At 36.5% G+C, this 27,527-nt stretch overlaps 1 long non-coding RNA gene and 1 other non-coding gene across 2 annotated transcripts in view; one reads left to right on the forward strand and one right to left on the reverse strand.

The window, feature by feature from the left end:
- Positions 1-6,464, reverse strand: part of LOC113495354 — a 35,791-nt gene extending 29,327 nt beyond the window's left edge. The window contains exon 1 of the long non-coding RNA XR_003400711.1: positions 5,306-6,464. This is a non-coding gene — a long non-coding RNA (uncharacterized LOC113495354). The remainder of the gene's footprint in view (positions 1-5,305) is intronic.
- On the forward strand, positions 3,128-3,199 carry Trnam-cau. The gene has a single exon. It is a non-coding gene; the product is annotated as a tRNA-Met (tRNA).
- Positions 6,465-27,527: the final 21,063 nt, after the last annotated feature.

Here is a 27,527-nt window from a genome sequence, read left to right on the forward strand (position 1 = left end):
TAAGATTAGCACGTTCTTGGTTTTCCATGTAGTTATCTGCAAATGAATATTCTGAATAGGCTGTGAATTTGTACAAGCCTAGAACGTTGCTCTGGGATGAACATTTGAAAAATAATTAGGAACGAAGTCTATAAGAAATTGAAAGTATTATTGAGATACTCAACTTGGAGACAATTAGGTATGTAGGGACCATAAAATTACAATTACAAATATACTGAAGAGACAGCGGGTAACATTAATAAAGTAAAAAGGACAGCATATATTTTTAAAATAAGGTGTAGAGTTAAACGGGGACATAAAACAGTCAGCACAAATCACAACTGACAATATAATACGTCCTACGCTCATGCAAAACAATGAGGGACCGATCAAAACTCAATGAAAGCAAAAAGTAAGACACTGCACCCAAACATGAACGATCATGACTTGCATTCAAATCGCGAGCAATAAAATAATAATTATACACATGTGACTTATTAGCTGTACGTATTACAAATCATGTGAAAATAAAACATAGAGGGTATTCGAAAACAAGCACTCAAAATTGCACTGTATGGATACAGCACAAAGTACAAATTTGAGCGATTGACAAATGGCTTTACGATGTTTAACGATCATGCACGAGAAAGTACGAACAAAACAACAAAAGATTTAACAATAGGAGAATGTCGTATCATTTGTTAAACGTCCCTTTTGATGACGAACACTATTATTTTATGAATGATGCTGGGGTGGATGTGGGGACTAAATACTGTATTTTGTTTTGATGAATATTACTCTTGGTTTTTAATGGCCGAGGAACTCTTGGTTCGTTTAAGTTTTGAGTCTTAAGCAAATAGACTGTCCCCTTGTTTGCTTATCCATAAGCTTTTGTGTCTTATGGTCTGTCTTCAGTTATTGCTAATTTTTTTTTACTCAAAACTCTTACTTGAATATATGTATGTTTAACATTTGTAACTAAGAGTTCTAAATTGTCGTAAATTATTTGAGTGGCAAATAGCAACATGTTAACAGATTGCCATTAAGCTGTAACGCTATGAAAAAATCATAAAACAATTGGCAGAATTGCCGAAATAATTTATTAAAGTAGGGCAACATCGTCACACGCCGACCCCATTCATAAAGATTTTTTTATCCGTACTAGCAACACACATGGCTTACATGACACTTTAAAGAAAATCTAAAACGTACCTTATTGTATGTTGGTAAGGTTGGATTTTCTTTGGTAATGAAGTGTGTTAGAGTTATGGTGTCGAAAAGCAATGTCATTTGACTAACGACACCTTAATGTTGAGTATTTAGTCAGAAGCGGAATGGTTTTATTGTGCGAGAGTAATGTATCGAAAAGTTTTAATTTTGGTTTATGGTTCGAGAGAAACGCGCTACCCTCTTTAGTGTTGCAACCCTTTGCGTTTGCGTTGGCTGGTTGCATTTTTATAAAATGCCTTGTCAATTTGTCGCTTTTATAAGAGAGTTATTTGTAAAAAAGTAAGTGGTTTGGATTTTCGTTAAAAAAATAACTTTTAAAAGTGTTTTATTATGTAACTCCTAGGTTTTCTTTCCGACTCGCTAGGGAGTTTTAATTTTAGTTGAAATTTGGACAATTAGAGGCGTTCTAGAGTGTTTAGACTTCTGCTAAAGAATAAGTTCTACCTTATCCGAGCACAATAAAGAGGATTCCAATAAAAAACCGGGGTTACCCGGAATGATAAGCCGAAACCAATTAACATATCAGCACCCAATACCAATCAGACGTCAACGGGATGAGCATGAACGAGGCAGTGCTAAAAAGCAATAAAGTCGCCACCCTAGCGACCCTAACCTACGAGATTAACTGTTCTAATACTTCTAATGCCATAAAGAACGGCGATGCAGGCTCCGCGGGGCGTCTTTGTACCATTTTATTGGCGTCCGCAGACTCCCCGAGGTGTTCCATTGTTGCAAGTGGCTCCGATTATTAGGACCTACCCTCTATCCGCTCGAAATGATACGTCGTACACGTTACATATATTTGTTAATTCCCTCATTGGGGCATGTCATTTGTAGCTACTTAGAGTTGAGTATGCTTGTTAGTCGTTACTGGTCTGTGAAGTCTTATATTTAGCGCCTGTTTCACAATCACTAACAGTTTTCTCTAATATATGATATATTAGAGAAAACTTCGAAATCGAAGAAATTCGAATTCGATTCGAAAATCGTATCTTTCGAAGAAAAATATTTTGTATGGTAAGCCTGACAATTCTAAGAACTAGCGGCTTACATAATTATTTCAATGCGAAGAATCGGTGTTTTAAAATATTAAAAATAAGTTATTTGGTATTAGAAATAGCTTGCTATTGATTAGTATTGATTGAGCTAATAAAAAAATAAAATTAAAATTACGCGTAAAAAAGTTCTTTTTCAAATTATATCGCCAGTAGTATACGGGCTCTACACAGTACGTACTACACAATTTATTTCAAAAGCTAAAGTGCCCAACGTTACAATTTATGCGGTATTCATGTTTATTTCCCTGGAACTAAATAAAAGTGCCCTACGGCTACTGACACCACTCCACACTGCTCACCCCGTTTGTTAAGCATACATCACTTTCGATTGAAATATTTTCAAGTGGTTTTAAAACACTTGAATGTTTAATGCCACTTAGCCAAAACGCCTCTTAATATTTTCTTTACTAAATTTAATTATCAAAATTGCACAGGAACATTAATAATCTAATCTATAAAATTCCCGTGTCACGATATTAGTTAGGTACTGTACTCCTCCGAAACGGCCTAACCGATTTTTAACAAATTTTATATGCGTATTCAGTAGGTCTGAGAATCGACTAACATCTATTTTTATACCCCTAAGTGTTAATCGTTGCTCAAAAAAAATATTTTAGTTCTTGGAGGAAATTTTTTGTTGTTATTTATTATAATGTAGCATTAAAAATACATACAACTAGAAATAATTCATTAGGCAAGACAACGTTTGCTGGGTCAGCCAATATTCATCTAAAACGGAAAAATATGCGTACTTTTATAATTTGCTTCGAAAAAGATTATGTTACGTTACGTTACGTTATACGTTTTCATTAAAATTGGTATGTAGAACTTAATACACTATTTCGACAATTTACAGCAAGAGCAGAGTGGCGCAGTGGAAGCGTGCTGGGCCCATAACCCAGAGGTCCGTGGATCGAAACCACGCTCTGCTAGTATCTCTTTTTGCATGTTTTTAACAAATTTCCTCACATTTTCTGTAATTTTAACCATAGTTTACAGGCTTGTTATGTTACTTTTACATCTATTTAGATTTAGTGAAGCGGTAACACAAAGTTACGAAAAAAAACAAAGGGACAAACACAAACAGTAACCGACTGCGAGAGCGTTTGTTTTATCATGGGATATTGATAATTTATAGCACGTGTTCTTTCCTCGGTCCGTACTGACAATGTTTTTTTAATCGTTCGCCAGCGGCGCTACCGTTTTGTTAGCCTTTTGTATTTTTTTAAAACAACGTAAATACGTTTCATAGTTTTTCTGATGTTTGGACGACTGCGTACTCGGATACGCTTTTTGTGAAACGTGAATTATTAATTTAGTAACAGCGCCATCTAGTGGCACAGGTAGACATGACAAAATATACTTTACACTTGCTTGAGATATTTATAGTGTTTAGACAATTGTGATGGATTGCGACCTTTAGTGACATAAATTGAATTATTTTGCAGTTATTTTAACTATTTGTACCAAGTGGTATTTACGTATCTATGCATCTTTAAGTAATAACGGATTTCAATAAAATAGAATGGTTGGGATGGGAATGGGAAAGTTAATCTACGTAATCGTCATAAATCCTTATTAAAAGGACATAGGTAACAGTTTATTTTTGTAGATATTATTTATTATTTTAATATTTAGCATTTGTAATTATAACACCGACGGCTTGACTCTAATCGACTGGCAATCATCACAAAATTAGCATTAAGAATAAAAAATACTACTTATCTGAATATGATTGTTAAACGTGAAATATCTACCTATCAGTTACACTTAGTTGGAGTTTCGTATTGGGAGGCCCTCTGTCTGCAATATGTAATAAATAACCTGCACATAACCTCGCCGCACGAGACGATGAGTGACGCGGCACGCACCCTCACAACTTCATTACACTACCCTCCGTTCGCATTATTATGTAAATTCCAATTTAAAACCACTTGTTATCTAGTTAGCGACGAAAAATACCTAACTACAGCCCCTAAATTAGCCGCCGGCAGCCTACTCCGCCGTAAGTAATCAATAGCAATTGACAAACGAAGCGTTCGACTGTCAAATTCTAGTTTTAACAGTAACAAAAGATTGCAAACTTATTTTTGCGGCTGCTTACGCGAGTCCTGGAAGTATATCTGTGGGTGTGTTGGTTTTCGGACCGCAAAATGCTTGTGGTACGTGGATAGCCGGAGGTGCGTAATGGGGGTCTTGTTATGGTAATCGCTGGCCCGAGGCTGAGGAGCAGCGAGGGTGCAGCAGGCTGCAGGATTCAATATTGGAGTGGTCATCGATTGAGGACTTAACGAACTCTGGATTGGAACGCTCTTGTTAGGTTTCGAGTAGGCCGTTAGAAATTCTCACGTGTGACAGGTGCGGAATCAACGAATTTGTACTCCTATTGTAATAAAATGAAAACTTAGGCTTGATACAAGAAACTTTGACGATTTTGTTACTAATCCATAAGAAAGAACCAAAATAGAAAATTTCCAAATATTTACAATTATTTTCCTCTACTTTCGTCCAACATATACATAAGTTCTTATTTCAGTCGTCCTCCTTAGCTCTTTAGTACTCATTGTTCCAAAATCTCAACCGGCCTATTACCGTTGCCGATAATATACCGCAAGTAGCGCCACCTACGCCAGCTTATAATGTGATTTAAAAAATCTACAGATAAGTGCGATATTAGGTTATAATAAAGATATCGGATCGCAAACTGGGACGACGTCGCGGCACGTACTCAATGACGCATACCGAATGCCATTCCCGCGCCGTGATGAGGTCATTCTCTATGAGTTATCGCCTCTCGCTAAAACACACATACCTTCGCTTTATTAAAATGCCTATTTCATACAACTCTTAATTCTAGAAAGTATGATCGAAAGCCCTGAAAAAATATCCATTAGGTTAAAGTTGGAACTTCCTGGAAATTGAAACCTTTTGTTTTACTTTGCATAAAAACTAAAAGTAAAAATCTCAACTAAAGTATTCAAGTATGTAATTACAAAACAAATGATTTTTTAATTAAAGTCAATTAATTGCTGACTTACGTGTAAAACGTAACATGCAAGAAGCAAGCAAACGATCTTCTGTCTCGCTCCAAAATATCTTCCATCTCTTTCACGTTTTGACAGATCGAAATTACGAGTGACACGTCACTGTATGCGTCACTTGTTACGGTTTATCGTCATAACAACCGAGTCGCACGAGCCAATGGTAGCCCTGCATACACGCGCGCTTTTTGACAGATCCGTTATGTCACAGATAATCAATAACAACTATATTCGCGCGCTTTTTTTTGCAAAAGTCACAGATAATTATATTTACCGTCACATGTGTAAATAAGGAGGTTTTATGTCAATGATTAGTATTTTTAAAGGTTTTATTTGCGTGTTACGTTAGGGAAGCAGCGAGTTCGCTGAAAGACGTGGCCGCACTGGCTGAATGTCGGCGTACTCTCGCTCGTTCAACTAAATTTTCAATTCAAACAGGGTCTTTATAAGGGTAGTGACGCTGTACAAAATTTACATATCGACGTAATAAACCAAGCGGGTGTCTGATTTGAATTCGAAACGTGGTTTAAATGGGGTTTTTCCTTGTTTTGAATGAGTTTTTTAATTGTACTGTTATTTTTAACAAAAGCATTGGCCTGTAAAAACCCATTAAGGAGACGGACCTTCTCTTATGATTGCTGCAGGGACTAGTAAGATATGTTTTTTAAAAGAAATATGTTATTAATTAATGCATAATTCTATAATGAAATTGACATTATTAAATTAATTTACGAACACATAAAAGCAATAACATGTCACAGTATAGTGCAAAGCATTTAGCGCCACATTTATTTATTGTAATGAAAGATACTTTTTCTTTCGCTGTACTCGGTTAAAATCCATTACGTCTAATTATTTAACATCCATTTTTTGAGTGGTATGTGAGAGATTGATTAACTCAGCGCGTTGATCGGTCACTCAATATTTATTTAAGCAAGCAAGTAGTCTCATTACACAAACATGTATGCCGTGGATTAGCATTTCGCTGCTCATTACGCGCATGCGCCGATGTCTCAACGCAGACGACTAGCGGGTAAACATTAATAGTCGGAAAAATATAAAAGAAAATACTGGAAATAATATTATATTTAAACGATATGTACCAGTTAATTGGCGTTTGCGTCAAATGTGTTTTATCAGTGGTTGGAATGGAGTTCTTATCTATATAAAATACTTACACAAGAACATTTTTCTCCATCTGTTTTAATCTCTATACAACAAAGCAACCGTTGGTTGTGCCAAAACATGATCTAATCCTCAATTATTATCATGTCTAACAAAACTATAAAACAAACAAAAAGAAATAAATAAAAATCAAATATAAAAACATATCTAGGTACATCTGAGAAAATATTTTATTTTTTATTAAGGCTTTTGTTTAAGACACTTTCTCGCTATCAGTATCGCTTCGGGCTCACCCACTTACAGTTGGCATGCGCGTGCGCCGCTCGATCTTAATCACCGTTTCACACGTGTGACTATGAAAAATGATCCGCCGTTTAGTGAAAACTTTGCATATATTATAATTAATATAATCTTAACGTAAATGTCTAATCATAGTTTAAAAAGTATAAAATATTAACTTAATCAATGGATGTCTTGATCCTTATTAGTGTCAGTATATTGTTTAATTAATATCATTATTCATTAAGTCTCTAATAAAATCGTCTATTCTAAGTCAAGTTAGTAAGACACGTTTGTTTTAATGTTGTATTTTCTGTGACCATATGACAATGTGTATGTTAAAATAATGCTATGAAAAAAATGATTAGGTACTTTAAATATTGGGTATAATTAATCCATTCAATTGATTTACTAAATCATTTTTTCTGAATAATGGGTACTAAGTATACGGGTGAATAATATGGTTAATTCAGAATCATTATTACAAATTGTAAGTGAATTGAAAAAGCTGAACACTAAGTATCTAAGTGGGCACTATTATGCAGATGGCAGGAGATAAAGCTACTCAATGCATATCACTTTACCGCATAAACTTAGAAATTACCAAGTCTGATTGTCTAATGAAGTAATGATCAATAATTTACGTATCACATTTATGCAAACAAACGTCAGGTAACTTGTGATTAAGCGTCATTACCGGCAGTACGCCAGCGTCGGTTTAAGCGTCAATCAATATTCATAGCGAAGTGCTGTTTTTGTATTGAAAGTGATATTACTGGAAACAATGAAAAACTAAACGATCTCTCGCGGTGCTGATTGTCGAGAAAATGGTTTCTCTTTTGTTTCTTCTCTTTTTGTGGTATTTTAATATTTTTGCTTGTACGGTGAGAAAGTTGTGCTGGTTTAAAGTTGTCTTGTGCTAAGATGAACCACCATATGTAAAAGTCATCCATTTTGAATATTTTTCTCGTATTCACAAAATCAAAATATTTTATTTCAAATAGGCCGTATCTCAGGCTCTTTAAAAACCTTACTTACTTGCTTAACCAAATTACTCATGGTGAACATTATCTAGCATCAACCGACTAGTTTTACCTCGTCAGCTTACCATTCTGTCCGTAACTAAATTTTCCTTTAGTGATAGGTAGGTATAAACCTAATTATCAGTCCTGACTAAACCTTAGCCAAGTACAAGCAAAAACTAGTTTATTGTGATTTGTTCTTGTCTTCTATAAGCTGTGTCATTTACTTAATATTCAGCTCCTATGATTAAAATGTGTGCCGGAAAAACTTGTGTGTAGTGAAATTTGTATCAGAGTAGTGTTACAGAAACAGTTTGTTCTATCAGTTGCATGTGTTTGTAGTTTCACTTATTTGCATATTAACCTACATCTACTTACGTTGTACAATGGAATTCCTGTGTCATTATAAACTATCTGAATATAGTTTACGACTAACATTAGACCATGTAACAATGGTCTCACGAAGTTTTTCCTTTTATGGTATAAGAAGAAACATCTTTAAATTTGCAATACTTTAGCGGGAACTGAGAAATTTTGAAGAAGGTATATTGTTTTAAAAATATACTATATTTCTTCGTCAGTTAATGAATTCTACTCCTCATACCGAATTGAAAACTTTCCGGGATTGAGTGTCTCGCAGTCCATGGTTCCGGTTCGACGGAATTACGTCCAAATGCAAAATAATGTAAAATTTAAAATGTTGAATTGAGACACGTATTACGGGAGACAAGCGGCGATGATCGAGGCCTGCGTTCGTGGCCACTATCGATTTTTCCGTCCGCCCCCAACTTTGTTGACAAAGGCTGGTTCTTAAGCCAAATGAGATGCACCCCAAAGAATATTATGGGCAGACATCGCTCCACTATCGCTAGATATATTGTTGTGAGCGTAGATATCTCGACTTGCTCATATCGCCTCTTTATTGATCTTTTAACCGTTCCGCATACGGCTGTACCGTTGGTTTATTAAAATGTTGTGTTTGCTCATTGAACAGTGGCTAATACTACCTGAGCATCGCTGTGACCACTCATGCGGCAAATGTTGTTTATGATCTAGGCAGGCTGTTATCTCATGCTAATTTACAAAAAAATGTAATCTTTACATGACTTATAAGCCTTCATGTGAAGATAATTCATTCGCAAGGAATCGGTAATGCCTTAGGAATAATTAACATTTTGCGTTATGGTAAGACTGGTTAATACCAACTTAGCTTAGGAAAAGAGTCAGAAGAAGAAGTCTACGCAAAATTAATTAATATCAATAACCAAACCTCTGATGTAAATTCACATGTATGATACTTTAGATGTCGTTGACCTTACGCAAGTTGCATAAATCACAACGATTTCAGCAACAGTTTAGTTTTAAGTGTGTATCGGGCACAGGACTAGCCTACCAGCTCCCACCCACCGTAGCCAAACCCGTTCGATTCCCACAGCAAATCTCGCTGTTTATCATTATTTATTTACGTGTTGACGAATACATTTGTCCAATCCGTATAATGCATCCATGCTCTCCGCTCAGCGTATGCAAAACACAGGCCATGCAAATTCTCACACAACAATAACAAAGGGTACTAATGCTCTTAATGCTAACGCCATTAATATTTCAAAATAAACTAGATAAAAAACAAGAGAGCAAAGCCGTTGAGCAATCACTTTGGATGTGAACTTGCGACGGATTATGGTTCCAGTGCAAATGTTCGCGTGTTTACATATACATTGATAAATAAACACCCGCCGAGGTACTCGTGTCGGATTTAAATGCAGCAATGAAAGATGAACAAGAATTTGCTGTATCAATTTGAGTAAGATTTATTTACGTTTGTCTTATTTTTGTTGGACACTTCTTATAGTTTTTGAAGTTCAAGATACTTAACACTTTTAGGTGACAGAGACAGCCTTTTGTTTTTATTCATTGACCGCTTCATCACTTTTTATGAGCTCTCAGACTTCCCTCAAAAGAGAAGTCATTAACCCTTCACTTTCTCATCCTGAATCTTAATGACACATCAACAAATACCTAAAACAAAACGCGAAACGAAACCAAAAAATTAATGAAATCGCACACACAAGTCGTTGGCCGGCCGATTAAAATCTATTAGTGTGCGAGGGGAGACCACATTATTATTCACATCACGCACGAATCATATACGCAAATGTGTAATCTTTTTATCGACGTGGCGAGCAGACGCGGGCGTGAGCGGACAATGACTATCGATACTCGATACAGAGTTACGCGCATCACTAGTGCTTGGAGTTCACTTTATTGTGTTTTCTTTACACGTGAACATGGCAAGTGACTGATTTATATACCGATTTAAGTGCATTTTATCTAACGAGCGAAACTAGCATAAATTTATGTCTACGTCATCACCAATATTCTATTGAAAGTAACAAATAAAAGAAGTTAACAAAAATAACAATTACAGACACTTTTCTTAATGTTTACAGGTGATTTATTGTGTACAGTTTTAAAGGAATTAATTTATACGTTTACTTAGACTTCTGTCCTACAATAATTATGAAGATTATCAAAGTTGTGCGGGTCGATACATACCCTTGGCCCGGATCTGTCTGCCACCTTAATACCCGCACATAACTACTGTTATGATATAGACGGAATTTAGTTAAAGGCGTTTACATTCGGTGAATGTTGGTTATGGAGTGTTTACAGCATGCGACTCTGATAAGGTATGGATTAAGATGGGAGATTAAAGGACCTAAGGTAAGTCGGAAGGTTGACTCATGGGTTGATAAAATTACCTGAACATACTGAGAGTATTGGTTTAGGTAGTTATTTGATAAGAATATAGTTTTAACTGAACCCATATAGAAATTATTTTTCTCTTAACTCTACCGCTAAGATTTGACCGCAGCATATAGGTATGCTAGCGAAACAGAGGGTCTCGGATCTACTAATTTAGTGTTATCTATGTAAAATACTATGGTTATTCCAACACTTTATCCCACTAACTTACCATTCAACATGTTCTTCAAACTTTTATTTCCAAAGCAAAACATGAAAACCGTTAAAAAAACATCGAAATCAACCCTATAACACTAAAAAGTGAAATCGTAAATATATTGTCTCCATAAACAGCAAGCATTCACATAAATATGAGGTTTAAGGATCGCGTCGTGAGCAGTAAACGCCTCGGAACTTGTTCGCGGGCTTCAAACAGAATAACTTAGAACTGAAAACTCGATTAGTTTCAGCGACTCGACGCGTGTTTATGTACCGGGCTACATATTGGGATGTGCCTATATACCATGCTAGGTACCTGATGAGATTAAAACATATTTGGTCTCAAGGTAAAGCCTACGTTAAGTAGTTAGTTGATTTGGTTTTTCGAAATGGAAATTAAAATGTTTTTCTAATGGGATAGAGTCAGCTTCAATAAAATCATTATCTAATTGATCGGGTATCTAATTATGAAATTGTCTGAACCTCGGGAAAGTTTGTTAAGATGACAGCTCAGACTAATATGATTATATTATACTAGCTGGCCCCGCAAACGTTGTTTTGCTGAATTTTTTTTTCTAGTTGTATGTATTTTAATGCCACATTATAAAAAAAATAAAAACAAGCAATTTCGTCCAAAAAATAAAATATTTTTTTTTAGTGTGATCAACCCTTATCACTTAGGGATGATGAATAGATGTTGTTCTATTCTCAGACCTACCCAATATGTATACAAAATTTGGTGAAAATCGGCTAAGCCGTTTCGAAGGAGTACGGTAACTAACATCGTGACACGGGAATTTTATATATTAGAAGATTAGATTATAAGAAGTTTTTTAAACACTTATCATATCAAAAAACGAGGTAATCACCTGTCAAGCGATGTAGAGTTCTAGTTCCAGTAGCTGGCTAGCTGTATTACCCTGGTGTCAGATCATAGCTGTGCATCGGCTGCTAGCCCGACGTGTATTGAACATGTTATTGGGAATGCTCAAATATATGCACTATGTAGTCTAGGGGTATGTGAAGTAATGTCTGACGTCTAATTTGACGAGTGCAGTATGACAATGGGAATGTAGAGTGACTAAAAGAGTGAGATAGACTTTCTAAAAGAGTCTCACTATTTTCTTCTTTCTTCCTTTTGTTACGTAGTCGTTTACCTAAGTGGACATTGTTGATACACTAGTTTTAAAACTGATACTTGTATACCGTTGGATATTAGGCTTGCCGTACCAATCAAATACATGTTGTAGTAAACTATATTGAGTTGTCTAGTAATTATAAGTACTGAAGAAATATATATGTGACGTTATAGCTTACGTTAACGGAAGTCCTCGTTGATTTCCATGTGAATGAAGATGACTAAGTTTACCATGTAAAGTGTTAAATGATGACACAAACTAACCTAATGAGATGTGTGAGTACCTAGTTACAGAAGATGTTTTTCAATTTCGTTACACCCCAAGTTGTGGACTATGATTGAGGTTACGGTTTCATGCCCAATTCATATTATATATGGTTTGGTTGCATTGATTCTGTTTGCAAGTTAACTTCGGGGACACAACTGTTTATTCTGTATCAAATTTTAAATACCAGGCAGAGGAAGTAAACAAAGGCTTTTTGTCAATTGTGTCTCAGTCAAACCTGAACCCGAAAGTCTTACATCAAAAGCCATGTTATCAAGATCCGTAGAAACGGAAGGGCATATGGGGGTTGGTCACTTGTTGGGGCGGCCCGGACCGGCACCGGCCGAGTGCGTCCGGCGGAAGCCGGCGGCTGGCCGGCCCCTTCCTTCCCTTGCTTGTTCTCTTTAATTTATGTCCTACGTAGAGCCAGTCGATTGTGCCGCTTTGATTCCTGAATTAAGCATTTTTGGAGACATTGTTCGAGTGTAATATGAAAATTGTGGGCTTAATTGGGAGCTGGCCGGATGTTTGTCGAAGATAGATTTAGTGCTTACTAAATTTCGTTATAGACAGACCATATGCATAGAGAGTGTCCTGAATATACACCAGTGTATAATTTAAACCTTTACTATATATGGATTAAGCGATTTTGTAGGTCTGACTTCTAAATATAGCAGATATTAAGGTGAATATGAGACAGTTTCTTGAATCTTTTAATGTAAGTCTACGAATTCAATACCGATGCCTCGATTGATTACATGGGCATTCCTTACCGATTTTAGATAATTTATGTATGCAAAGTCTATATTTGTTTATAATCATTTTAAAATGTACCGTTATGAAATAAAGTTATTATTGTTATTCAAGACTCATGGTCGGCAGGAACAGTGTTTTTGTTTTATTTTATGACGTAAGCAATGACCGACACTATATAATTGGTGAGAAAATCGTTGTAATCTGCCAATCTATTTGGCAATCACACTAAATCCAACAGAATACACTATTAATTAAGTTATTAATATAAATGTTTTTTTTTGCACCTACAACCGTTACAGCTCATGAATTTTTATTATCATCAAAACAGTCATATTTTATTTATTTAATTATATGAATCTTGACGTTGTTTATTTTTTAATTCTGTCGAAAAAATAGTTTGTTTACTGTTGTTTTATTAATAACCCTGTATTTTGTAAACTGCTACATTTTTTTATATTACTTAATGCGTGATGACGTCTCTAAACACCTTGGAATAAAAATGAATCTGGCTTATTTAAATTTGGTGGTTTTTATGACGTACATCTTTGTAGTAATCTAAACTACTTAATAAGTAAAAGTATAAAAACAAAGAAACTCGTCAAAAATAACTTGACTTTATGATTTTAGTTCCTGTTTCCTACGCGTAACTCATGAATATAATATATCAATCTCATATTTGTTTACATTTTAAGATAGTTTTGTCTAATGCAGCGTCTACTAATGTCATTCAGGTAACACTTGAATAGTATAACACAATAAGGCTTACACGCAAAAGAGACAAATCCTTAGTTAAGTAGATTCGAACTAGCAAAGATAAGTGTGACATTGTGAAAGAGTATCAAAGTTCATCAGGATCCTATTACTTGGTAGTTTCGCCCCTACATCGGGGGCGTATGTCGTCGGTCAAGTGTTGCTCCAATATAGATTGATAACGCCCCGGACTCACACCGGCTTCCTGTTATCTCCGACACTGTCATACACTTCTTTTATTTGCGCTTAGAGTTTGAACAAGGGGTGCAAAGTGACAGATATTGGTGGTTGATATCCAAACTCCTTGCATATACTGTTAATCGGACACACGAGTTTTTTATGATCTATTACTTGACGCTCAGCTTGGCATGCAATGATTAGAATTATAAAAAAAGATTTAAGCATTAGACCAAAATATCACGACCATGAACATTTCCTTTCATGTTCCCATATTCTCCAGATGCGTTTTCCTTTGTCGGCCCATAAAAAGTGTAATGAAAATATCGAATCTTAATTAGTTTATGATTCTTTTGTCTATTAATCTTCCTGACCCATGCCCATCGTATTAAGTTCAGATCTTGGGCTGTCCCCCTCGTTTCCTCATCATAAACAGTGTCGGTCATGCAGTTACGCAGCACTTCAGATTGATAAGGCTGGACTCTGACACCGACCTCATGTAATCTCCTCACTTTAACTTTCGATAGAAGGTCATTCAGTGCGCGATCATTTTCTTTTATAGTTGATTTCTTCGTCCCCTAGTCAGGTTTTGTTACATTTTGTTCAGTATTGGCATTTAGCGATAAGATCGAGTAATCTATTGTTTGTTAAATATTGTTGGCAAAGTTTATTTTAGGCTATTTTATGTGTGTCTGTTTATGTGAGTAAAAAGTAACGTAAGTCTAAATCGTAAAGATTTATACCATTGATATCAATGACGATTATTTATTTCATCATCTATTTGTTTACTCGTATAATATGTATAGGGCACATATTATAAAAACGATACTCTACGTCTTTCAACAAGATTAGTAATTAATTGACTGTTTCACATCAAACAAAGGTACAGAGAATAACAAAGTAGAGGGTCAAACACAAATAAAAAGTGTTGCCGAAATCCTCTCCCCATTAACGCGTCGGGCTGGGATCAGCAGACCTAGTGTATTTAGACTATTTAGCCGCGGACCGTATCGGGCGACACATCGCCGACTCCTCAGCCGTTTACTGCCGTTTAAGTGCCCCCACTTACGTCCCTTAGATTTTCCCAACGAGTGAGTTCATTTGGAACCAAGATTAGGAATTTTCTGGAAAAGTGAACGTTTTCTTTAACTCTATTTTCATTTAATCAAAGATCTTTTAGACACGTTAAGCTATTATTATCGGATTGGATTTAGTTCATATCAGATAAAGTTTAAGCGAAATCGTTAAATTGCCCAAAACTATTAAGGTGTACCGACATAGATCAGATATAAAGGCGAAGAAAATTACTTTCTAAAACTCTCCCTTTTACTCTCGCTTTTACATCTTCTGGATGTACTTCTACAACATCGTAGAGCTCCTTAAACAGAAGTTAAAAAAGAACAGCATAAAAATGTTGTGAAACGATCACATCTAGCAACACGTAGGTCTTCGTCATTCATTCCAATGAGGGATCCGGAGTCCACTAGAGAAGTTACGCGTAAGATCACTCGAGGACTCACACGACGCAATAGCCGTTTTATGAAGCTTCGCTACGTATCTGGACTATCGGGGGATGAGCCGATCACTTTGACGGGTTGTTTGGACTCACTCACTTAGGTGAATAGGCTGAGAAAGATGTGAGAGTAAATGCGAAAGGAATAGTATTATGGCTTAAATGATTTTGACGTGGTTTTTACATTTTTGGATGACCCTCCTTAATTTTAATAGAGTCTGGTTTTTTTTTAAGAAGCTTTAAAATTCATACTTAATACTTTTGTCTTCATTGTAATTTTATCTTTATAATCTATGAATAATTAATTTTAAAAAATAAATGTCATTTTGACACATTTGAATTTGGTTCAGAATTAGGGGTAAGTGAATATGTGAACAGTTAAAGAAATCAATAAAGTACCGTAGTGCCGTATTCTGATTTTAAAATCAAAAACACAAACAAAGCTTTTGTAAGCATCGAAGTGTTATCAATGATCGTGTTTCACATAAAACACTTCACGCAACAATGTCGTTATTAACGCGGGTGCGCGTACGCATCATTGTTACGCACCGCGCTCACAAATTAGATCGAGTAATTACGTTATGCGGTAAATTTAATTTGATTGAGGAAGTCGGGATCACGCGGTAATTGTCACCTTATTGGTAGGTGTTGCTTATTGTCACGGTTTAAATGAATAAAATTGATCGAATTTGTTTATTTTTTCCCACGATTTTGGGAAGTGGAGCTTACTAAATATTAAGTAGGTATGTGAGCATGTTTTCATGATATTACCGTTTACGACAAATAAATACTTTGTAGTAGAGAAGAGCGTCCATCGCTGCATCGCCTACGATAATTTAGGCATTGCACAGCACGTCCATATTAAGATGCAATAAATCGCAACGCGGGCTGTTGTTGCGTATGCATCGATACTAGTCGCCGTTCACGACTCGTTCACCGCGGGCACATTAAACCCGCGGACAATCGCGCGCCACTCACAGAGGTGCCGATAGCTTATAAAACCATACACGAGAGACCAACTAAAAAGACCTACTTTTGTTTTCCCTTTACGCGGCACATTTTGTCATTATTCGTGGCACGTGGTCGCGAATATATAATGTTTTATTATTAGAGGTTACGACTTCACGCCTTTAGCGGCGCACTCCGACTGATAATACTTTCATTTGTTCCGAGAAGCAGTTATCTGCGTTGGCACCGTGTGTGCAGTTTCATTTGTCCGCAACTTTACAGACGATAAACGTTGCATTGAAATAGTCGCGTAAACACGTCGCGGTGTCGCAAGCGTGTTTACTGCCTACATACGTGTCTACTAATTGCTTACTCTTGTATTACAAATTCTGATTTTATTCCCACTTTTATGTCGCTGAAATCCTAGACTCGGAACTAGAAAGTCACGTATCCAATGCTACAAAAGCTACGCGCCTTAAGAAACTGTACATGGTAGAAATTTGCTGCGGATGGACAGGGTAAGACCAGGAGTCGAACATAATGTATGTTATTTTGGGAACAGAAATTATTTTATTTTAAGCTTCTGAATTTAATCATTGTCAATATTACTAAGCACGTGTACAATATTCTATAATGCAGCACCACAGTAATTGTCTCCCACAATGGCCGTAACGACGCGACAAACTTCCAACAAAAAGTTAAACTTTAAACGTTTAATTTGGGCATTACACGCGGTTTTTGATGGAGAAGATTAGCATCAATCATTCGGCGTCAATCGTTTGTTGGGCGCAAGCGGAGCGAGGAGCAAATCATAGTGTTGGCGCGTCACTCTGACACCCACATCCCGGCGCGGGCGGCGCAAACGGGAGAGTAGGCAGAAAGTGGCAGCAAGCCTCATAATTATGTAGTATGCGTAAATAACGTACTTACATACACATATGTCTAGATGGTAGCTAAAGGTTGAATTGCTAATAGATGAACAGGCAAGGTGCCAAGTATATTTATATTTTGCTGGGAAAAGGCGTTCTTCACTACTGCTACTTTCGACACAACATTAAATTTGTGCTTGAAAGTTGTAAACATCTACATCATACCTAATGACGATTAAATAAAGAGGAATTTATCTTAAAAGAAATAACGCTACATTTTATTATACTGCATCGTCATTTATCGATACTATAAATGTATTGTCATTTCTGCGTATATTAATCAGTGCGTTGCGCCGGCGCAAGTCAGCACGCAGTGGGAGACGTCGACAATGCACAGGAAGTGTCGACCAAACCGAATCACACGCGCGGACATACCACTAATTTTATTATTTATACCCTCCCTTACCATTGTTCCAGCGACATGAACAGTTTTATTGCTTTGTTGGTACATAAAGGTCTCGGACTGTATAATGCGCCTGCATGGGTATCATCACGCTCGTCGCTCTGAGGGACTAACTAAAGCCATTTATCTAAAGCCAGGTCTCCTCATAAAATATTACAAGTAATTTTTGTCTTCAAATTTGATTAGCTATGCTATTTTCTATTCTATTCTTCAATTCCTCCTTATAATACGACATATGAGCCTCGTATCGTACAGCAAATCAGCCTGTAAATAAAACAATGAATTTCAAATATGTAGCAGGCAATAACATTTATCTAGTCGTAAACAAATTCGATTATACAACATCATCAAAACATTATTGCGTACGTCACAGTGCAATATCTTCGCAGCCCACGTTTGAAAAGCAATTTCAGCACAAAACGAATTGCGTACAAAGGGTCCAGCGATAGAACTGTCGAGTATTCTCCGAAGACAGCAGGCGCGCCTTATCGCGGCTGTAAATCAATATATGATTACAAATTTAATGCTACTGTTGGACTATAAATCAGAGATTTTAAATTACGAGGTACAAGCGACGTATCACGACGCGTGAGGCCCCCTAGTGCTGCGCCGTTGTGTCGACACTCGATAAATCCGGGCGCGGACCTCGCGTGTAAGGGACGCACTTATAAATAGAATCGAGCCTGTTATAATTGTTTGATATTGATAAATCATTGAGCCGCAACTGTGGTGTTCAATTGAAAATGACTCAAATGTTCAATATTATATTTTATGAGAATATTTTTGTTGATTTATTTAAATATTTCTGCAAATTTTCTTCTTGTATTACTTGTTCTTAAACGCATGATTCAGTTGATGATTTTATACTCAACGTGAATATCACTATCGAAGACTGTTAAATGACATGAGTGCCTGTCACTAAAATAAAATATGGTTTTGCAGAGCTTTTCCGGTTGCAATACTAGGTCGAAATTCAAACAATTTAAAGATCAAAATTAATCGAAAAATTTATACAACTTCATACCTTAGTATTATCATCATGCCATGCATCACCATTTCCTTTTGTCATTCTTACTTACAGTTAACATTTCAGTACCAAATTCTATAACGAATCCATCAAAAATTATAATAAATATCAAATCTATCGATAACCCCTCGTCACCGGTCCATCGCACAACGATATCTGTCAGCAGTATTTGCGCGTCACGATGATGTAGTGCGCGCAATATGCACCTCTGTTCACGACTGTACCGTTTATGTGTCTAGTGCCTACCGTGTTATACGCGGCGAGCTCCGTTTATACCTTATCCTATCTTATCGATCGCTCTTGCTAAATAAACACTATTTCTGAACATCATATTTAGGTGGCTATGGAGTAGAAGATTTGGAACTCAATATTGCATTGAAGTTTAAGAAATGGTTTTGACTCTTCTGAGGAGATATGTATTAGAAAACAGTTGTCTTTTGCTTTCTCTCCCTGATGTTACACCTTTTGATAGCAGCATGGCAGTGAATGCACATATTTATGATAATATTTTCCATGTACCAAAGATTAGTTACAAAATTATTTGATTCCTTATCATGTCATCTTAAGGAAGGGACAAAGGGTTATCCAAGTTATACAACATCATATTCCCCACACATGTAACGATTGAATCTGTGGAAATAGTAATACTTTTCAATACGTTCCACGAACTTTACCTGTAGTTACAGTAGTAGTATACATTCTAGCGATTGGAGCAGCTTTATATGTATATTATAAAAAATTATCTTCACATTATTTTATATTGCATGCAGACAACATACACAGTTAGCTTTTGTTAGGTAGCTACATAAACTATAACATACCATAATGCACTGACATATTTATAAGCTTACACGTATTAAACAAAGAGCAGTTAAGTGAGCCGTAAAATTATTGTTTTAACGTATTAACATTGAGGGAAGGCAGCAATTATGGGCAGTTCATCACGGATGACGGCCTGACATGGTGGTTAAAAGTTAATACACTTAGTGCCGACCTCGGCAACACTGCCTTTATGTAACCAACTTAATACTATGTTCCAGACCTTTTTTTAATTTACGAAGTTACGGCTAAATAGTTTAATTTGTGATATGACTCTTTCCCACAGGTATAGGTGTAACTATAGGTAAATAGTAGGTTAACTAAATAGCTAGGAAATTTGAGATAATTTCATGGTAAAGCAAAGTGCGAGTTGCCTTTTATATATTGCATCAAATTGACATACACCCAATCCATTTTATTATTAAGGTTGAAAATAATAAATGTTCAAAGTAATACCTAGATAGGAACTATCCATTTAAAACCCGTACATGTTTTTCACGCACTTAACTCAAAATTGAGTGACTGAAGTTTATATCAATAGCTGATATTCAAACGTCACCAATACAAGAAATCACATATGTATCTTCCTCCATATTTTTTTTTTCACGGTGCACGTAATTGAACTCCTCCAAAACGGCTCAACCGATACACATGACATTTTGTGAGCATAACTGTACGTTTGAAAATTTTCATACCCTCGTTTTTTACGGTTAGGACAGTTAGTTATCAATAACATCAACGCGGGCGAAATCTCACCTGAATACTTACCATATCACGAAGCAATACAATATATGTTGTGTTGAGAAAGAAAGGCACGCCTTACGGCATGTAATGCGCTGTCTAACTTCATCTTCTGCAATAAAATCACTTCAACAGGTCATGGTGGACTCCCTGATCTCCACAACACCTGATAGTACCTAAATTGTCTCGAAGATTGATTCGCAGTCACAGAGTCAATCAGGCGAAAGGGATTCCTCACTGGTATTAATTTGCTTGTGTTAAAGTGTATTTATTTTGATCGAACACTGTTATCCTGCGTATTGATCGCTCGTTAAATGGCGATATTGATAAACGAGACCCAAATCCTTAAGATATTTTTATCTTAAGACTCAATTATCTGTCGGTTATTAAATTCATTTGAGTTTTGTAGCTTGTGACACATTTCCCTTAAATCTCTATTAACGATCTGAAAGTAAGAAGAAATAAGAGTAAGTAGAAGAAGGAAAACCTCTTTTAATTTGACTTCTCTATTGGTATAGGAAGCATTGAAGCAGTACTGTGCAAGCAACTTTTTGCGGTCTCTTGAGCACGGATTTTGACAAGAAACCGTATTTATCAAGAAGTAACATCAAAACAGCGATGGCTATTGCATGTTATGTAGTAAAACACTTAGTTGGGGGCACTTTCGTCGGCTTAAATCATCGCGCGCCCGCGGCAGCGACAATTTGTACGCGTCCTGCGCATTACCGAGAAGGCTATTTATCCACAACCCACTTTCAGCGCGAATCAATCATTGTTTTAATACAGAAATCATTGACATTTCCCCATGATGTACAAGTAAAAAGATGACGTATTCATCGGAACGAGAAAGCAACATGAATTATATCAGATAATCGGTCGAAATTTTGCAGGAGATTGAGAAAAGGTTAAGCTCAAATTAATTTTTGATTTATGAATGCCAATTTTCCCTTCAATACAATTTCGTTAACGGTTGCATGCGGTAACGCTGGGAGTCGTCAGCAGGGCTTATTGATAACTGCACTTTCTGCAATGTCTGGAAGTTTTGCAATCAATGTGTGCCCAGTGAAAAATGATAAACTGCTTCTCTCATTTTACATCCATATATTTATTATCAACAATTTTATCTGGCAGTTTTACTGACGTTGATTACTGCTTTGTGAAACTCTTACCAGAACCAGTACACTGTAATATTTAAAAAAAATGTTTCAATAGGGTTAACATTTGCTGACACAGCATCATGATGTTTGTAACACACAACATTGTCTATACAATAACAAGGGCTGTCAAATAGGAACAATAAGATTGAAAAGCGAGAAACACGCGTCGAGCGTCCGGGCACGGGCGCGGCCGCACCACACCACTAATGACTTAGCGAAACCAACCAGCTCCTTCCAAAATTAAACAAGGTAAAAAAGCGAACAAACGATCGATCACCGTTCCTCTCAAACAAAACACAGAAAAAACCACGTGAAACGATGTATGGAACAAATTAAAAGCTCAGCATGAGGCGTCCTGCCCCACGATACACGGCTCAGGGCAAATATTAAAGCTGTCAGTTTTGTGTAATTTGAAGGCTCGTTTTCGACTTATAAGTTATGTTATTGAATGTTTTCGGGGCATGTGCGCGCGCGCCGTGTGAACCGTCTCGACGCGTAATGAGCTCCGAGTAAACACGAGAAAGTCCCTTTTATTTTATTAGAAAATTGAAATGATATCGATACAATCAGTGTCTTTTACGATACCCGATGACCCCTATAAATACCTCTAAGTAGCTCTTCAAACAAGCATCGATATTCAATCCGTACTTAAGTATTTGTTCAACGGACCGTCTCCGAACTGTGGTACGCAATAAAAATACCATCGGAATGAGCTGTCATATTCTAAAATACCATTACGATAAAAACTGTAAAGGTTGCTAATAAAATGTTGGAAATGATTGCCGATGCACTGACAACTCCATTACTAGATATGACGCTAATAACGGACGCGTCGACGTCCGCCGCTCACTTTGCCAAATTGGACTCAATTACCGAAGTCATTTTGAGATAGTCGCAGATGGAGAGATAGTTCGGCGTCAGGTGTGGGTGTGTGCTGGTGCAGTCCTCACAGACGAACACTTTTTCAATACAAAGGCAATAAAAAGTCGCTAGTCACGCACTAAATGCCTCCCCGAGTCGGCGACTCGGCTCACGAGGCGTCGGCCAAAAGAAACAAACAAAATTGTTAGAAGCGCACAATCATTCACCCACAAAATTATTTTCGCTTCGTAACACGTGTCAAATTTCAATTTTACTAACGTCGGAATTAACAGTGGGCGTAAACAGATTATTGATATTGTAAGCGATAAAAAAGTAATCGATGATCGCATAGAGCGCTCTCTTATTGTGATGAAAAAAGCAGCTATTGTTAGGTGTTTAGAGGAATGATTTTTTCTTAACTTCGATTAAATGGACTCTGGATTGGTCGAAAAAAAAGTGACTTCATCAATCAGTGACGGTACTGGGTACAATAGTGATTCTCGCAATCGCCACGTGTAATCTGCTGATTCTCAGAATATCATACAATTTTTCACTTTTTAAATGAGATCAAATTTAGTGACTTTCCGAATTGTACGATTGTTGTAGTTTGCTGCGATTCTATCAGTTAACAGTTAAAAATTGGTTTCTTTTGAGGGTTGATGCGATTATTCCCAGGGTAGTTGACGGAATTTCTAGATGTTTATCAAAGTACGATAATAAATGGCACCGGTGGCGAACGTGTCTATACTAACAAATTACTTCCATTTCATAACGACTACATTACCAGAATAGACATTAAAACATACTCATTCAGCATTAACAACTAAAACTAACCAAATAATATTGAAAGTAATTAATAATTAACGACTTACACAACACAATTTAATTACCCACACATAGCAATAAGAAAAAAAGTACTTTAAAACAATATTGAGTAAGAAACACAAGATGAATGTGCAACTGCGGACGAGGAGACATGCGTGCAGACACACACGACAATGTCCCGCAAAACGTTATTAATTTTAATTAAAGCCTTCGTTAAGTTTGATTAATTGAGACGACGTCGCGCAGCCAGCGAGGCTCAGACATCGTTCATTGTGTATTTATTATATATCGACAGTATTACTGTTATTTATCTAAAGTTTTGAATGTAATGATTTCTCTTTAAGATGAATATTCACATGATTAAAAAATCTGTTTTTGATTCAGAGAAACAAGTTATGCCCAAAAAATAATATTGCTCATGATTTAAGACGACGCAATTTTTCTTATTTTTGATGTTCTTAATCTAAAGGAAAGTTGTAATTTTCAGTAATTTAGCAACAGATGTATGTTCCCTGTGTCTATCTGTGCTAAGAGATAGTGGACACTGATTGCAAATAAGTTCTTTGAATGATTTTTAGGGTTCTTTGCCTAAGTGGTAAAAAGGGAATCATATTTCTGAGGCAAAGCTGTCTGTCAACCTATTCGTTCGTCGGTCACCATGATGTATCTCGACTCGCACTTGACGGTTATTTTTTTTGGTTCTGTGTCTTAAGAGTACTTTCATAAGCACATATATTATATTGAATTTACTATGTTGACATTACTTAATATGTCCGCAAAGCTTTAGCGTTGATGACGAAATTTGTTTTTTATAATATAACTAGTTGACCCAGCAAACGTTGTTTTGCCGATTTTTTTTTCTAGTTGTATGTATTTTTAACGCCACATTATAAAAAAAAATAAAACAAAAAATTTCGTCCAAAAAATAAAAAAAATAATTTTACTGTGGGCAACCCTTGTGAACTGAAGGGTATGAAAAATAGATGTTGTTCTATTCTCAGACCTACCCAATATGTATACAAAATTTCATAAGAATCGGTCGAACCGTTTCGGAGGAGTACGGTAACTAACATCGTGACACGGGAATTTTATGTATTAGATTAAATATAGTTACAGTTTGTATAAAAGGACCATAGGCAAAGTGGTACTATTAGTATTATTTAAATAGACCGTATGCGTAACTTCCCTGTAAATACTTTAACTGGTACATTTACGCAAATAGTGGCGAGATACTGTTGTCAATGGACACTAATAGCCGTTATTACACTATCTTGTCATTTGCATTCTTATCTAAGTAATAGACGTAAACGCATTTAAAACTGTTTGCATTATTCTTTAGCAAATTGTTGATAACAACTACTGTTAAGATCTTTACAACAAACAATTGCGTCGAATGAAATTATAGTTTAAAGCTTTTATTATGTACCTATTTCTTTTATAGCCACCCACAATAATTTACAAAATGTCGGTCAAATCAAATTAAATATTTGCTCAACTACAATACTCTATTTAAACACGAAACTGCAACGTTTTTTCACCACAATTGTTCCCCTCCCGTAATAATACTCTAATCATAGGTTTGACACCCCGATACCCGTACTCTCACATCTATCACCAATCACAACTTATTGTTACACAACCAACGCTGGTTTACTCGAGTGTTTTGGGTTATGTTCGCAACATTACGCGCAATGTATGCTACGTGTTGCGGGGAATTCAAGTTGATTTATAACAAGGCCTCAGGGCGTAGACCAGAAAAGCCAGTGTTGAAAGCCGAGGCTGCTAATACGCGGATTGTGGGGTAGGCAGGGGTAATTACAGCAAATGTGCCGCGTTTGTGTTCACAATACGACTAACCAAGTCGTATCTCAAGCGTGCCGATGCTACAAGGGATAAGCTACAACGCCTACAACAGAATAAGGAACTGTCATTTTCTGACTTAGTTAAGTAATATAAGTCTATACTCGCTTCTTCCTACCTCAATACGATATCACCGAGACACCAGTCTCAACAACGCCTATTTAATTGTTAACAATAGCCTAGACTTCCTCTCAATTATAATTCATACAAATTAATCCCATAGCCCCATGGTCTTGTCATAACAATTGTCAATTTTTTCCGCGTCGTGGCAGGATGCGCGCGCGCCTACGCCGCGGCGCCGTGCATTAGCATACCGCACGGGGCGCGGGTGTGGCTGTATTAATCACGTCGTCGGTCCCGCTCGTGCCAGCTATTGTGATCATGGATTTTATGTCTTCATCTCAAGATTGTGCCTAAAGGATGTTGACTTCTAGGAAGGAGTTTTACGTCATTGCGAATTGTTATACCATATCTATATTTATAATGACGTCAGTGTTTTGTCTCCTTGTACTGTTGTCAGGTTTTTCTTAAAAGTTGGCTGTGTTGTTACTATTCAGCAAAAATATTTTTTGTATGAACCGATAAAAGTTAATCTGGCATATATTTAGCGAAGACTCTTTTGCAGATTAAAGGAAATTGATTCTACTATGCTAAGCCTTGTTACCAAATAAGATAGAATCGATTCATGTTTGCACAAATATGTTTGCCAAAGCTCAGTGTCACACCCAGTTGTCTTTTAATCTTTGTCAAGCAATGTTAACGTCGAGTCATTGGAAATATTATAGAGCTAAATCAAAGGCTGTATACCACATACACACACAAAGTGATAACTTCTTATCCTAAATTACAAATGGCACAATCATATTTCAGACATGGAAAATACTTACACTACTAGATCTAGACGAAGACTAGACACGTATAATAAACGTCTCAAAGAAATAAAAATAAAAAAGGGATTCCACATGACGACCCCAGTTCATTAAAGTGAGTACTCATAACTTATGAATGAGCATCCATACATTGGATCTCATTCAAACATCAAATCACTATCAAATACATGAATGGTGGAGTTAGTGAATGAAAGACATGAAAGACTGTTGATGTACGCATCATGCGCCACGTAACACTTACATGCATCTAGACGACTTCAAATATGAGCAGACATTCAAATTAAACCCTAATGGTGCATGAAATTAGAATCAAATCGCTATTTCCCAATCGCAACGGATAAGATTGTTAAAGTATTAAATGCAAACGATGGTCCAGCATAACATTTTAAAATGCAGACTTAAGATAAGGGGATAAGGTTGAATATAAATGTAGATAAACAATGATTTGTATATGTCAAAATTGTCAAGTCATCAAAATATGTGCTGGGTGATGATGATGATGTCTGATACGGACTTACAACGGTTACAATAGGCGTTGGAAATCGATTTGAGATCTCTGATTAAAGAAAGTGTTATAGGATTGTATCGATTGAAATATGGGAATTATTACAGGCTCTTAAGCTGGTGAGGTGTAGGGAATTGATTGATTTGGATCTAAGTCTAGTTACGTGATAACGAGATTGATTCTAACTAGTTTTGCTCGAGTCATTGTTGGGTCGAAATCGTTCAATTCATACAGATCGTAATATGTTAGAAGCATTCAAATATTGGAAATATTATATTGAACTGTAGGTGTTTTAAATAAAATTTATGCATAAACATAACAGATCATAATTGCTGCAGAATGCGATCCTCCTTCGACAGGGCTGACATTAAAACAATTCTTTAGAACCCTTTCATACCTCTCCAAACTCATTGTTTATCGATCTCGCGGGCGTTTATTAGTAAATTTAAGGGCTATTATGTTATCGGCATCGTCGTCGACAGATCTTTGTTCCCGTAAGCACACAGGAACAATACGGTCGCGTCTTGTGCGGCCTGCACTTTTTGCCTTTGTCTCACGTTTGCGCCGTCCAACCGGCCACGATCCACGAATCCGTGGATGTATGTGACTCATTGAGCTTCGAGCGCACTCCAACTGATGGAATAGATCACCATGTTATTAGGTGATGACCAAATATATCTGTATTTCTAGGTTGAACTATAAAACGGCTGGCTGAGGGTAAGTAAGCATGTTTGGATATTAAAATATTTGGGCACTCTGTTTTTGTTACTCGGTTTGATGTGACGCAATTCTTTTTTCTAAATTCAATTTTCGTTTGGAAACCAATTTATAAGGCATTTTATATTCTACTATTTCATACCAATATCGCATATTTCGTAGTCATCGCGCTCTTCTTAGCTGAAAGTGTTCGCAACGTTTTGTGAGTTTGCAGGCGTGTCTGCGTTGTCGCTTCGTCCCCGAACAAAGACGTTTAATTGTTGGTTATCCGCCGATAAATCCACGTAACCACTCATTACCCGACCTATCGAAACGTTGTTAATTGAAACTTTTGCTTTTTTATGGCTCACATAGCGACGTGCGAATATTTTACGTATGCTTAAACACATATAATTTGGTGCCTACCTACAGGTAGAGCGTATTGTTACATTTTGGATTAAATCTAAAGGTGCAGTTGAAAACAATTAATATTTGTTTGCTATTTATAAGCATTACCTCTTTCCATTAAAATTCTGACAAGTTTTTGCCATCGGTATGTTTCTGAAACT

The sequence above is a fragment of the Trichoplusia ni genome, chromosome 6, assembly GCF_003590095.1.
Source record: "Trichoplusia ni isolate ovarian cell line Hi5 chromosome 6, tn1, whole genome shotgun sequence".
Lineage (NCBI taxonomy): Eukaryota > Metazoa > Arthropoda > Insecta > Lepidoptera > Noctuidae > Trichoplusia > Trichoplusia ni.